Source organism: Cavia porcellus, unplaced genomic scaffold (genome assembly GCF_034190915.1).
Source record: "Cavia porcellus strain 051 isolate PalLab524CR breed Dunkin Hartley unplaced genomic scaffold, mCavPor4.1 scaffold_4, whole genome shotgun sequence".
Lineage (NCBI taxonomy): Eukaryota > Metazoa > Chordata > Mammalia > Rodentia > Caviidae > Cavia > Cavia porcellus.
Genome location: NW_026947487.1, coordinates 80,198,180 through 80,211,489, shown reverse-complemented (window position 1 = coordinate 80,211,489; position 13,310 = coordinate 80,198,180).

The window sequence follows — 13,310 nt, the reverse complement described above, 5'->3', positions numbered from 1 at the left end:
ATCAGGACTAAACTCTTCAAAGTCTATTTAGAAGTTAGACAGTCTATGTTAAAATATAACAATATAAGAATTAACTAGTATTACATGAGTTCCTCAAATAAATAGGAAAGAAAATGTCCTACAAAAATGTCTTCCCGCTTACATTATGATTAAAATAAAATCTACTTGATACTTATATTAAACTATAGACTAAAGGCCAGAGATTTAGCTCAGTAGCATTAAGTGCCTGTCTGGCAAGCGTGAGGTCGTGAGTTCAATCTATGATATTAAAAAAAAAGAAGAAGAAAAAAATAATATAGGGTAAGCTGAAATGTTATGGATTCTTAGAGTCACAGACTCATTGTATATGGTGTGAAGACTTTTAATCTAGTAGTTTCCTTGATACAATGAACCTTGTCTACATTCACAGGCCAGTACAGGTTTGAGCTAAGTAAAATTATTTATTCTATTTATTATATCTCACAGAATGTAGCATACCTGGAAATCCTAAACCCTCTTCCAAAGTCTGTAAAGTTGAATGGATTTTGATGAAAAATATATGTTTCATTAAGAGGTTTGATAATGCTTTTATGCAAAATATTGTTGATTTTAATTTTAAAGTAGTAAAACTATAAAAGTTAATCATCACATTTTCTAAAAAATTAAAATGTCTTATTTGAAAAAAGTGATTTCAAAGATTTGCATAAGCTCCCTGAAAACATGAATATAAGTATAAGAAAACCCAAAAGAATCTATTTTATATAAATCATAATTTCTACCATTTCTTGAAATACGTATTACTATTTAAGTAAATAAAATATATGTTCAATTTGGCATGCCATGATTAAAATAAGATTTTTATTTTAAACGTGGAATTTCCTAATCAAGCTGTCCAAGAAACTGCTTATATGTAACTTTCAAATGTGTCACAGTAAAAGAAGAATAAATGTAAAAATTCATGAAATAAAATATAAGATTTTTAAAAAGTATGCCTCTTGCATAATATCATTAAAGCATAGTAATTTAAACCCTTTAAAGTCGATTTATCTTAGCGAAAATAACTATGACAATGTGAACATAAAAGTTTAATTGTAAAATTTATAAAGTCTCCATTAGTGACTTAGCTCCAGGTCATGCAGCAGATTTGTATATATTTATATGCTTTCTTTGATGTTTCAATTTCCTTTTCATTATATAATTTCTATGGCAGGTTTTTCTTCATCGATCTTTTAGTTATTAAAAACATTTTACTTGGAGAAAATGTGATTTGAAATACATTGGGATCTGTGACAAAATGTCTATTAAGAGCAGTTAGCACTGTAATTTGTCCCAAAATTCTACTACATAGAGGATGAAATAGAACAGAAAAACAGAGAATAAAAGTAGTAATATAGAAAGAGGCTAAAAGCTTTTTTTTCTGGTGCTTTTGATTCTGATTTTTGAAGACGTGAAAAGGAGGCAATGTCAGCATTTTCCTATTTTTCTTAAATTGTAGTAGGGAAAATGCAACATATTTCAAATTCTTTTCCTTTCTAACTTGTTGCATGGCCGTTAGTCATATTTATTGGAAAACTTGTACTTGGAAGTCTTTATTCAAGCTAGTCACCTACTCTCTAGATTTTAAATAATACAGAACTCATCCTAATCCTTTCTTTACAGATCAGTCAGCCACCTACTTGTTTTCCTTTCACAACAGTTCTTATCTTTTTTTTGTCTTTTTCATTGTTATCTGTACCGGGGATCGAACTCACGACCGCCTGCTTGCAAGGCAGGTGTTTATGCCGCTGAGCTAAACCCCCAGCCCCCAAAAGTTCTTATCCAAGTTCTTCACTTTATTTTCCTTAGCAACATCCTAACCCTTCATTCATCACCTCAGGAGAAATGAACCAAAGAACTTCCCAGGCGCTGTCATTCACCTCACTGTTTTCCATCTCCTCCATTTGCATGCAACTGACAGGTGCATTTTGCTTAAAACCTTCAAAAACTGTTAACTATTCTTTAAAATGAATGCCAGGAGTATCTCCCACAATGTTTCTTTCCATAAAGTTGGTCATATCATGTGATATCTAAAATATAACATTTAACTGTTACACCAACATTTATGTCAGAGTTTTGGTATCTACTAGGAGTTGTTTAAATTTGTGGTTTGAATTGAGTTTTTTAGACTGAGAATATTGCGCCATGATTAGTTGATCTGGATATAGTGACTACACTGATGGTTCTCACAAGTGTAATATAGCTTTTAATTTTTTTATTTAGCATCAATGACTTATTTTAATGTTTTTCATGTGATAATTTTGGAGATACAGGTGTATTTTAGAATAGATTTAAAGGTGCTAAGTAGTGAAATGATCATAATTATGTTAGATAGAAAGAGTACCCCATGATTGTTCAAATATCAAACTCTTTTTTTAAAAGGTGATTTTATGTTATCAAGGCAGAATTGAGTATCTAGTCTCTACTCTTTGGAAGAGAGAAAATCTAGCTGCTTAATTAAATTCATTTGAACTCAGAATTTTCATTTAACCAAGTCTTGATAGAAACAATTTCTTTGGAACATTTAGAAAGCAACACAATGAATTGAGATGAATATACCACAGTGAATAATTGATATTCATTTTTTGTTGAAAATAAACCTATGCATAGCAAATAGATTTCTGGTACAAGTAGGATTATGTCTATCAAAAATATATGCTAACATCTCATTCTCACACTTATGAATGTGAGGTTATTTCAAAATTGGGTGATAACAGTTGTAATCAAGTTAAGTTAGATTTAGATAACTTGTAGTCCAATGGTATCCTTATAAGACGAGGGAAATCCTGTTATGTTTCAGGCAGACAATAAGGAAGAACATCACCAGACAAAAAACGCAGAGACTGTAGTGAAGTACCTAGAACCAAGAAAATTCCCATAGTCCCAGAAGATGGGAAAGAGGGATGCAATAGGACACCCCCACCACAACTGGAGTGCTTGAAGCAGTTAGACTGGAGAGTCAACTTGATCAGTTTTGGTATCTGCACTGGGCCCTTGATGTGTGTGTGTCGGTCTCAGAGGCACAGCCTTGTGGTCTTGTCCCTTGTCTCTTCTCAGGTACTATTTCACCACTCTGTTTCCAGTCAGCACGCATTAAGCAGCTTTGCTGAAGCACAACTTTTCAGCATGAACTTCCGGCCTTGGAGCCAGGAACTGCACTCCCTTAAAACCTGAGCCAGATTTATTCCTTCCCCACTTAACAGTGGATGTCAGATTTTGTGTTCAGCAAGAGAAAAGTTAGTACAGCCCTCCAGAATAAATCGACTTTGGCAGCACCTTCATTTTGGACTTCTAGAATTATAAAAGAATAAATTGCTTTATTTAAGGTTACCCAGTTGATGGAATTTTGTTACAGTAATTCTAGGTTTAAAAAAACCTTTCAGGTATATAGATAAGTATCTATCATCTATTATCTATCATCTATCCATCTATCTGTTATCTATCTTCGTTGTTTAGAATAGTAGCACAAAAATTGAAGGGATACTATTTTCTAAATTATTACTTTTTAGTGTGCATTTATAGTTAGTAATGATTATATTTAGGGTGGAGGAGTTAGTACACCATATAATACATCTTAATTCTGTTTTCATACCATTTCCTTCATAGCCCTCCAACTCTTGTTCCTTTCCTATTTGAAAAAAAAAAAAAAACTCTATTTAGTTTTCATATTTAGTTTTCTTCCATTATTGTTGTAATTTGGAATTCTCTGATGCCCAGTGATTTGAGTACTTTATTGGGTATTTATTAGCCTTCTGTTCTTCTTCTGAGAAGCGTCTGTTTATTTCAGCTGTTCTTTTATTGTTGGATCTTTAATTTTTTGGTGTAATTTTTTTCAGTTCTTTATATTTTTTATATTAGTTCTCTGTCTGAGGACTGGTAATTTTTTTCCATTCTGTATGTTATCTTTTCAATCTACTTTTTGTTTCTTTAGTATTGTAAAAGCTTTTAAATTTTATATGATCCCACGTGTTGACTTTTCTTTTGCCATTGGGGTTCTGTTCAGTAAGTCCTTGCCTACTCCTGTATCTTCAAGAGTTGCACCTATTTTTATCTTGCAGCAGATTGTTTCTTTTTCTCATTTATATCTTTGACCCACTTGATATTAGCTCAGCAGATGGTCAGATATGTGGACTTAGGTTCAGTCCTCTGCATGTGTGTATCTAATTTTTCCAGAAACATTAATTAAAGAGGCTCTCTTTTCTCCAGATTTATGTTTGGCCCTTCATCAAAGATTAAATAGCTCTGTGTACCTGGAGCTGCTTCCACATTCTGTATTCTGTTCCACTGATGCTCATGTCTGCTTTGCTCCAGTGTCATCCTGTGTTTATCACTGTAACTTTGTAATATAACTTCCAACCTAGGATTGTGATTCCTCCTTGCTTTGCTATTGTTACTCGGAAGTGTGTTTGCTATTCTGGGTCTTTTCTGGTATCCTGTGAATATTCAGATCATTTTCTCTAGATTTCTTAGGAGTGTAGTTAGTTTATTTATTATAATTGCCTTAGATATACATGCCAGTTTTTGGATTTATAGACATTTTACTATATTGATTCTGCCTCCCCAAGAACATGGGGAATCTTTACATTTTTTGAATTCTTTTACAATCTCTTTTTGAAGTAAAGTAATTTTTGTTGTAGAAGTCTTTACTGCTTGGTTAGGAAGACTGTTTAACACTGGTTGCCTTGGTAGTTGGATAATTCTAACACATGCCTGTACACAGGTAACAAGAATAATTCAAGTGCAATTTAAAATATTACACATAAATAACATACATAAATGGGTTGAATATTACATAAGTTCACTCATATGTTACTTTTAAGTCCTTCACATTTCTAATTAGGTCCCTGATGAATGTAAATCTTTTAAACTAGTTTCAAAGCATAAGTTCTCAAACATTTTACGAGAGAGAATTTTTTTTATTTTTTATTTAGTACACGTTTGCATTACACAAAGATTATATTTCTTCTGGGAAGTTGGAACATGACACATTTTAATTCTTTTTTCATCCCCTTTCCCAATTAAATCAAAGCTAAAGAATAAGAGACATAATTCAGTGGTTGCTCTCCACTCAGAGAATACACATGAGTACTTATTAAAATAATTTGACAAAATTTCAAATGGAAAAAGAATTCTATTTTATGTATACACTTAAAAGCATTGTGATACATATTTTGACCTACCAAGAAAAAGTGTTTTAAATTCTCAAACACATATTTTCATTAAAGAAAAAAAAAAGCTATTCTTTGACCTATGAAAAGGTCAAGTATGTTTGGGGTGTTTTTCTGAGTGAAGTCTAGATGACAACGACCATAGAGGATTACTAGAATGTAGGGAGCAGCTCAGAATGGGTGCCACTGTCCTGCCCCTCCCACGTGAGGGCATTTTATGTGTCAGCCTACATTTCCCATGATCCTCCCCTTGCCTACAATGCACATGATGTAAGCACCTTCCTGCTTTCAACCTACATCTCCCATAATCCCCTCTTGTTGACATCATGTCCACTTACCTATGTGCCTACAAATGACTTCCTGCTAGTCTGATACGCCCACGGCATATGAGAAGATCCAAGCTGGCCCATCCTGTAAGACCATGTCCCCTTTGACTCTATATAATCCATGTACACTTCCTGAATAAATGAGACTCGATTGGAATCTCATCCTGTCTCCATCTCTCTTTTCTCTTGCCCAGCCCTCCATCCCCATCCCCTCTCCAGGCGAGGCCTACAGACCGATCCGTGGGCCAGATCACTAGAAAAAGTATGTAGGCCAAGGGTAGTTAAGCTATATGATGCATAAGGCCTTTCTCATACATAGTATCTGGATCCTTATTAGTTTTCCTGATGCAATTATCATCAAGTTACCTTGAGGAAAACTCAAGAGATCTAAATGAATAAGTTTCATTGTTTTCACAAAGCAATGTATTGCTCAGGATACTGAAAATATCATGTTCTAGACATACCTCAATAGTATTTCAAAATTTACTGTATACGAGTTACAATATACAGGAAATCAAATTGCTAAACTTTAAAAAAATCTAATACTGTTTTTGTGCCCCCTTTTAATTAACGATTATCACTGCTTCATTGTGTTTAAGGAACATGGAAGGCATTAGAATGGCTGTATGTGTTTGTATACTCTTGGGGACATTCTTTATTGTACAAAGAGGATCCTTTCCATTTTCTTCCTAGGAATACTGTAATCTTTAATACTTGATCATTCACACTGTGGAATAAGCTCATAGCAGACAGGTCCTGGAGAAAAGGTATACAATGTATTACTTTGTAATATTATATGCAGGAGAACACTGAAAGGAAAAGTAAATATCCAAAGAAGCAGGACAACTTGAGAGCTTCTATGTCAGCTTAATAAGGGAAGGGAAAGGGAACATAGGCCGCTTTGAAGAAATCATATAATTTTGAGAGGAGAAAAGAAACTGAGCCTTTAGAAAAATAGATGATTAGGGGCTGGGGATTTAGCTCAGTGGCATAAGCGCCCGCCTTGCAAGCAGGCAGTCGTGAGTTCAATCCCCGGTACCGATAAAAAAGAAAAAAAAAAGAAAAAAAGAAAAATAGATGACTGAGATGGGAATGTAGCTCAGTGGTGTTACATATATCCACATTTTCAAGTCTTCTACTTAAAGTAAGCATTATACAAAGTAGAAAGTGTTTGCTGCCCAATACCAATAACTAGCAATGCAGATGTTTTAATAATACATGAGCTGAGAGTAAGGTGAAAATCCTAAGCAGCATGTTCCAAGAGAGAAAGAAAGGAATTTCCAGTTGCGGAACTCAGCATTGCTGACTGACTACACAATGCCAAGGAACAAAAATGCCAGCTCATTTCTCAATCATGTGGAAGCCACCTGAACTGTCTAAGAAAGCTGGTCAGAGTTCAGAGCCTGAGGTAACCTGACAGACCTGGAATCCCTATTTTACGACTTAAGTAGCTCTAAGACTTGACAGGAGTAACTGAACTTCTCTTGTTTATTGCATGACACTCACATAAAATGGTTTTAAGGAGCAAACAAGTTACTTTATGCAAAGTACTAATCAAGGAACTTGATGCATCTTAATTGGCTCACAAATGTTAACACTTTTCATTACTAGAAAATTCATGCTGCTACTTTTCTAGGTGGCTATCTTCAATAAAATCGTTAGAATAAAAAGGATAGAATTTGACATCAAAATTTAGGACTGAGGAAGGGAAAAGAAGAAGGGATAATAAAAGTTCAGGGTAACAGGGAATGTCTTGAGCCTATAAAGTAATGAGGTCGGCAATTTTCTTCTGGAGGTAAATTGTAAAGGCAAATTCTTAAAATGAGTTTCATTCCAAAAATGCTCTCAGCCAAGACAGAAAATGGAATAAATTGTCCCTTCAAGGGACCTCTTTGAAGTGGAGCACTCATTTTGGTTATATATTCTGTAAAATTTACCCAAAAAAACTCTGCTTGCTGTCTTTTAGACAACATGTTTAATCTCTAAAATTGCTTTAGAATAATTTGTAAATAAAAACACATGATCACATGTGCATTTATGTGTGTGTACACACAGACCTTTTCTGTAGTGATTTCAACAAATATTCTATGAACATTTATTGAGACACTGCAACATGTGGAGAGAGACATTAAACAAAAATACTTCCAATTTGATACGGAACCTCTGTGATCTAATGAGTGAATCAGATATATAAATAAAACAGTGCTGTCAAGGCTTCTTCTTATGGGGAAGTGTATGGTGACACAGGACCAGCAGAGGGGACGGTAGGCACACCAGCAGAGGACAGGTGAGGTTTTCTTCAGAAAGTGTAACTCGGGCTATCCCTGAAGAATGGAAAAACTCTGTATAGGTGGGAAGAGTGAGGAAAGAGGTAACAAGCCGAGTTTTAAAGAAGTAAATGTTTTCGTTGGAGCTATTATATCTTGAAAATTTTAGCTCTAAATTTGATGCCTTCTGGTGCTAATACCAAATATTCTGTTGCCTGGTTAGAAGATAACTATGCAATAACTATTCACTTCTGCATTGCTTGTTAGTGATTTACTAGTATTTGCCAACAATTAAACTGATCAATAAGTAGTCAGATACCTTTTTGAGAGTCAGCATTTCAGTTCCAAAGAACCTCTGGGGCTGATATGAAACAAGATATCTACAAATGATCTTAGCAAGAGTTGTCCAAGATGAAGGAAGAAATGGATCTGTATAGCATTTCAAATTTTGCCAGCAGCCACCAAATTCCTATTAACTGTCCTTCAGAGCTGGATCCCGAATCCTCAATGACTATGCAGAGCAAGCCGCAGAGACAGGTATGCAATTCCCCGGCTCCTGGCTTTTGTAGCGTTTAGTTTTGTGCCAATTCTGCTGAATGAATATGTTATTTGTGCTCTGCTATGCCTCATTCTAATAAAAAAAGTAATGAATTTCCTCTTTCCAATGGCAGGAAATTTTGTTTATTTTTGCTTGAGGTGAATAATACAGAGGAAAATTCATGTAGACTATGGTTATGAACTTGGGGCAAGGAGTTGATAAATTAACTTCTTTCATACAGGAAGGAGTAGAAAGAACATTCATGCTCAGTCTAAGGAAGACCAATGCTCAACCTGTCAAGAAATATTTCATCTTCTGAATGAGCTTAAAGATAAAAGCTGCCTAGTGAGTGCTGTGGCAGTATTAAGCAACAAAGCAGTAAATTATTAAGAATTGGCAAACTGAGAAAAATGTGTAGTAGCTTCATTATGATGCAAAAGATAATTTGACAAACTTCTAAGACAATAATCAAATTTGGACCTCTGTTTGGTTGATCAATTTAAAATAAAGGCAATTATTCCTTTTTCAAACATTTTATGTGCAGTTGCTAAATATGATATAACATTAATAATTATTGAATTTAAATGCATTACAGGATTTTTGAGTTTTAATTATCTAAACTTTATGCAAATTATGCTACATAATTCAGAGAGAATTCAGAGAAACTGATACAGTTTATTGATAAGTGTAAATATTATAAAATACATTTTATTTATTATAATTGGCAATTTAATAAGTATAGTTTCACAATGAATCTAGTTAGAGCATATGTTAGAATATGTGTTTCACAATCATATGTTTTGTAGAGTTGATTGGTATTGGCTGACCTCTAATTAACAGTAGTTTTCCACTTTCCTTCTCATTTCTTTTGAATAGAAAATTACATGCAGCATTTCCTGCTGACTTAAAGGTAGAGTATATGGGAAGGATGCTGGTCTCAGGATAGCTGGTCATGGATTCTCACTGTGGAGATTTCTGAATGTTTTCTAAGCTTTCTGAGATTCCCCGTTAAACTTGACTACCATGGTCTGCCAGAATTTCTGTGAAGAACTAAAGAGAAAATGTCTGGGGCAGAAACCAATTGAAAAACAAGGCATCGAATCTGTCACAGAACACATGTGCAAAATGTAATTTTCTCCCATATCCCATTACATGCTCTCAACAAAATGTTAAAAATCTGACCTCATCCAAAATCCAATTAATATTAATAAGAGTGAGGGAAACCAGGTAAATTGGTTTTCAAGCACAAAGCCCTCCTGGGATGGTATGATGTAGAAGAACAGATATGAATGGAGTTTGTCTAGCACAAATAAGATAAATGTCCTTTTCTAGGAGGCTATTAACATTTAGTAAACATTAATGAATAAAATACTAAACCTGATTAGTCATGTACTCCATATGCTTAATCTGGCCAAATCTTTAAGTAGAGACACAAAAATAACAGATTCATATTTTAGGTTTCTACTTATAACATGTAACAATAATTTGCTCACTTTAGTAAAATTTATGCCACTTGGAATGTCTTTATGTGAAACTATTAACTGCGAATCAGGTCATTGTGGAAAGATGCAGAGTCTAATAATTGACAAAAAGCTTTAAAATGGCTTAATTTGTATAAATAATGTATATAATCATAATAGATATGACTCACCTAGCTTTGATAATAATGCTATTATTTCTGGTAATACAAACAAGATTGTCTGTAGGGTGAAAATGCATGGGCACAAGAGCTAATATTTTTCAGGCTATTCTTACAGAATTTCCTTAAAATTGAGGCTGCTTTAAATTTATTTTTTGCTATTATTTTGCAATGGATATCTAATATAATGACACCTGTAAAAAAAATAAGTTATTTTGACATGTCAAATGGCAATTTGACATTAAGGCCTAAAACTAACAATGAATATCCTTAGCACTTTTAAAAGAACAAATAGTGCTGGAAGGAAAAAAGGTGATGTGACATGTATGTGTGTGAGCTCCCCACAGCGAGTGTGTTCATGATACATCACAGACATGTATTAATGAAGAGGAAATGAGATGGGTGACCACAGGCTTACGAGCCGTGTCACTCGACTCCTAATAGAATTATTTTTTTATATATTGATGTTTGTATTCTCATAACAAAAAAGTATGGATACATGTATTTTAGCAAGGAAAAGCTTCCTGAATCTGGTCCCATTCTTTTTTTCGGGCAACTTATAAGTTTTAATTGGTTGTCCCTCTGATCTGTGGTATAGTGAGCAATCTGAATCTCTTGGGTGGTTTTGCTCTAACTGTAAATATTCTGGGCTGTTTCTTTGTTCTCAATGTCTTATCTGGCCAGTCTGGTTTTTGCTTGGTGTCAAGCTGTTGGGACTTACCTGTGGTCAGTGCAGCTGCCACAACATCACTTTGTGTCTTTCTAGGGGACAAGATGGGACACAGAGTACAAACAAAATGACTGCTCGGCTGGAGAGACCCAGCCTGTTCTCTAGATCACTCCTGACAGGTTGCTCATAGTAAACAAGGCTCAGTCTATTTATTTAAAAACCGAGACTCTCCTGCATCTGTAATGAGCTTATAAGAACTTTAAGTAGGCAACATCTGTGAAATATGTAATAATATTCTTGGTGTTCATAAAGTGCTCAATAGATGTGTTTTCCCTCTGTAGCCTCTTGTACAGGAGAATATATTCCTTTGCTAAGTTTGGACAGTGCTAAACTGGTTTGGTAGAATACAGTCTTAAATTACCTTGAATTAACTCTGGTCTATGACTGGCAGAACTCATGAACTCAGCTTTGTCTATCTCGGTTGCCTCTTCTAGGTTTTGTGCTATATTCCAAAAAGTTTGGAATTATTTGAATAAATGAACCATCACCACACTATTGCAGAACCTTGGCATTCAGTGTTCTTCATGTTCTTAAGACAAAAAAAAGTAAAAATAAAACTTGGGAGCTAAATCGAGAACCCAAGAACCCTAGTCACATATACCAGAAGAAAACCAGTGGAAAACTAAAAATATCAGTTAATTATGGTATAGAAAGTGAATTTTCCCAGGTTATTTATTGTATTAAATGGTTTTTTCTAAAACATATATAATTGAAAATGGCTTTATATATATTTTACTGAACATGCTTCAGATGGTGCCAGTTTTACATTTCTAATTTATTTTTTTAGATGAATAAGCAAGTTGTAAGTTGTACTATGCTACTGACTTCTATATTTGAGTAAATTTAAGAAATTCTGAAAAATGGAACTCCTACTAAAAATGAGTCCTATGAAGTTTTGTTTTGATGACTGAGAGCTCATTGTAGGGCTGTTTGACCTTAAATATCCCCAAGGACTCTTGTGTCACAGACTTGGTTCCCAGATGATAGCACTGGTGGAAGACAGTGGCGACCCAGAGCTGGCACAAAAGATAGGTTCCAGGGTGTGCTCTGGAAGAGCTCATAGGAAACCCTTTCTTCTGTGCTCACCAAATGTCATAAAATGAGACATTTCTGTTTGTGCTCCCTCTGGAAGGCCACCACAAACTCCAGTCAATGGGCCAACTGACAATGGATTGAAATCTCTGACACTGAATCAAGATAAGCTTTTCCTATTTTTAAACTCATTTTTCTAAGACCTTTTTTCACAGTGATGGAATGACAAATGTTGCAGGACCTTAATTATAATTTGGCACTTTTAATTATAATTTGATACTTTAGAGGTACAGAAAGATACTTACATAGCATTATAGGTATACACAAACAACAATAATAAAAAGCTTAAGTTTTATTTCTTCAAATATAGATATCCCATCTACTCCTTTTTTGTCATAGGAAAAAAAATAGTTAATTTCCTCCTCCTGATAGAAAAAAAAATTAAAGCATATCTTTTCTTTTTTACAATTTATGTTTTTTATTATGGGTATATATGAATAATAGCAAAAATTCTATGCATGCTCACTTAGTATGAAATGCTTTCAAGTATTGCAGTAAGAACTCATATAGAGTTCACAGAACAGAGATATAAAATGTATAAAATAAAAGCTGAAAAAATATCAAATAAAGGAGAAAACTGTTTTACTTTGTACCATGGTTTTAACTTTCTTATGATAGTTTACTTAATTGAATAATCCAAAGGCAATTTGATTGGCTAAGACTTGAAAATATGTTTATTCAAATTTTATGAAGATGATTGTTTTGTTTAAAAATTTTTTACTTTCCTAGAAATATAAGGCAGGGAAAGAAATTGGAAAACTATTATTAATGAATTTATTTTCAAACATCAGTTTCTCTTCCTTCTTATAGTTCTGATATGAAGGTTATTTATTGATTTATTTTAATAACATAGACAATAATATTTTCCAAAAATGACCACAGCAACATCTCCCATTTCAGATCCTCTGCTTACAATAAGGTTTTAATTTTCTTCAAGCAAAAGGTAAGATCTGTGTCCTGTCTCCTTGAATCTAAATATGGCTGTGTCTAAAGCAGAAGTAAGGCTAGATAACTTCTGAGTCTATATCACAAGCAACAATGTAATTTTGGACTTATTTTTGAATGTTTGTTCTCACAACATAACCACTGTTTTATAAGAAAGAACAAGCAGTTATTAGAGAAATTTCCAGAGAAAACAACAAAGACATCCTGGACCACTGCCCTCTCTGCCTCTCCTGTTAACAGTCAGTGTTACAAACTTGCCAGCCATAGTTGTAAGCAGTCTTGGAAGTTAATTCTGAAGCTTCCAGTTAACTCATCCGTACTGGTGCTTTACAGTGCAGTGGTGACCTATTCCTTTGAAACTTGTTCCAATTACAGATTAGTGAGCAAATTAGATGATTGCTCCTAGCTTAAACCAAGAAATTTGAAGATAACTATCATATTTGATTTTCTTTAACATACTTAATATTCTGTTCACTTTGTATGTGTTAAGAATAATGATCACTGACCACTTTCCCAGTTATGAATTGAACATTTGTCTTTATAATACTTAACAGAAGATTCACATACATTTTTCTATTAGTGACACACAT